At 39.4% G+C, this 2,513-nt stretch overlaps 1 protein-coding gene across 6 annotated transcripts in view; it reads left to right on the top strand.

The window, feature by feature from the left end:
* The first annotated feature begins 208 nt into the window (after positions 1-208).
* Positions 209-2,513, top strand: part of Zbbx (zinc finger B-box domain containing) — a 110,229-nt gene continuing 107,924 nt past the window's right edge. For 5 of the 6 annotated variants that reach the window (XM_021157882.1, XM_021157879.1, XM_021157881.1 and 2 more), the window contains exon 1: positions 209-268. The gene's annotated coding sequence lies outside the window, so the exon portion shown is untranslated. The other variant, XM_021157876.2, reaches the window with a different exon arrangement.

The raw sequence follows: 2,513 nt of genomic DNA, 5'->3' as shown, positions 1-2,513 counted from the left end.
CAGATCAGTAAATGTAGATCAACCCAGGCTGATGCCACCCGAACACACACCTGTTGAATTTCATTGCATTTTCTTTCCCGGGGGCCTTCGCTGTTTTTCATACATAGTAAACTAGACTCTCTTTCTCCCTCTGCAGGTGGAAAGCGGCAGTGTCGAGCCCAAGCATTTTGGTTGCTATGGGTACCAATGTCGCGGTAACCAAGGAGACCAAGGCGGAAGCTCCGGTCTGTGGTGGGAGCAGCAGCAGCTGCAACAAGGGTCGCAGGTGGTGAGTTGGAGGACTAAGGGTGCATACAGCAGGTGAAGGGTGTACGATATTGCGGGTAAAGCCTGGTGATGAGATGGGTCTGGGCTGTGTAGACTGTGGAGCGACAGGAGAGGAAGAATCCTGGCGGGATTGGGAGGAGAGCTTTGGTTGATCCAGCAGATTTTGCGGGACCCTTGACATGTAGGCTCCTGGGCTTCCAGACCGGGCTCTGGCTCAGGAGTTATACGTTTCTAAAATAAATAAATTAATTTTAAAAAGAGGTTGGTCAATGATATTAGTGCAGACATAAACTTAAGGTAAATCTCAGATAGAGCCGAGCCTCTATCAATTATAGGATTTTCAAGCTCCTTTCAAATGCTTGTCTTTTACCTTTTGAATTCATTGGTGCCCTGTGAAACACATACTTACTGGAGAAAACAACGTAATCACACAATCCCCTTGGCGCTTTCTTTCTGGATGTCTGTTCTCATTGACCCACTTCCCTCCAGAAGTCCAGTCTAGTAGGGATTCCTGGTTCCAGAAATACCTGAGGCAGTGAGTGTTTATTCCTTTTTTTTCCTCTTTGCTTTTTCATGTTGTTTTTAAGCCAAATCAGGCATTAACAGAGACTTTGGCAAGTCATGTTAAAGTATTTTGTGAAAGTGAATCTATATAGGATTAACACTGCAAATTCTATGCCTATGGTGATTTAAACTCTTTTCCTAATCTTATTGCTTAACCTTCCAGGCTACACAGAAGTCGGCCCTGACTCCCATAACATTGCCAGTTTTATAACAAAGGAATTACCTGGAATTAGTTCCTATCTTTCCTTCTTTCAAAACATTTGCTATTTTTTTTTAATAGTTATCGTGTTTGCTTTTTGTATGTCTTTATTTCCTTCATCAGAACAAATATTTAGAGAGGCTGGTGTAATAAATGCATGCTCATATTGTTCATTTGTACTTCATACTACACAGAGATATTTGATGTAATTTGTTGATTGCTAAGCCATACCTTGGAGTAGATTGTAAAAATACAATCAGATTTGTTTTGTGGGAGGAAAGAGTTAATGGTTTCCTTCCTAGATAAGATTGTGAATTGTGTTAAAAGTAGTAGAAAATTGAAATACTTCCAACTTAGTGCATTATCATCCATAATGTGAGATACGTAGATAGGAAGTGATTGATAGATATGCAAAGATCAATGAAAGGATGCCACTCAAATATCTGGGCTGCCCAGAAAGTAGCACCAATTTTAGCAACTATGCAAAATAGAGACAATAATAGTAAATGAGCTTCACATACAGTTTCCAAAGAAGTCGCCCACCCCCAATGGAGAAAACAGGAAGACAAGAGGCCTTCAAACTGGTCAGTGAGCAGAGTAACAGAAGCATATAACCAGAGACTAAAGAAGGCTATGCACAGTAAAAATCTCAAGGGACAGGCAGAGTTGTTGGGCCATATTTATTGTGGTGTACAGAAGAACTCTTTGAAAAAATTTTTTCCTTTTGGAAATCTTTATTTCAGTGTGTGTGTGTGTGTGTGTGTGTGTGTGTGTGTGTGTGTGTGTGACCTGTGGAGATCAGAAGATTAATGAAGAGAGAGTAGGTTCCCTCATTCTACCCTGTATATTTTTAGGCTCAGATTTAGAGTCTTAGGCTTATTGAGAAGAGCTTCTATCTAATTGCTGAGCCATCTTATTGGCCCTACAGAACTAGAGAAGAAACTTGATTCCAGAAATGTATTCAGTGGTATTTCAGATACATCACTATAAAATTTTAAATCTTCTAATGTGTGGAAGATGATGACTGGGGAAGAGAAAAGAATATTTACCAATAAAACATTGGGTTTATTTAGGTATTCAGATTGTTTTTATTTGGATTAATGATGTTGAGTGTGTAGAGCCACAATTAGAGTTAAAATCAACGTGTAATAGAACAAATAATAGAACAATTATTTTGGTTCTCTTAACACCCTTATATGCTTAATTTTCTAATGCCTAAAGCATGGCCTGTGCAGGGGAAACATGGCAACATGTTTTCTCAATAAGCTGCTCACACATAGGCTCTTAGGCTGAAGATTATGTATGATCACTTCCTCCCTTAAAAAATTTTGCCCCTCAACAGAGGAATGGATACAGAAAAATATGGTACATTTACACAATGGAGTACTACTCAGCTATTAAAAACAATGAATTTATGAAATTCCTAGGCAAATGGATGGACCTGGAGGGCATCATCCTGAGTGACGTAACCCAATCACAAAAG

Source organism: Mus caroli, chromosome 3 (assembly GCF_900094665.2).
Source record: "Mus caroli chromosome 3, CAROLI_EIJ_v1.1, whole genome shotgun sequence".
Taxonomy (NCBI): Eukaryota; Metazoa; Chordata; class Mammalia; order Rodentia; family Muridae; genus Mus; species Mus caroli.
The sequence above is the reverse complement of the archived record's forward strand: the minus strand, read 5'-3'. Positions and strand labels throughout refer to the sequence as shown.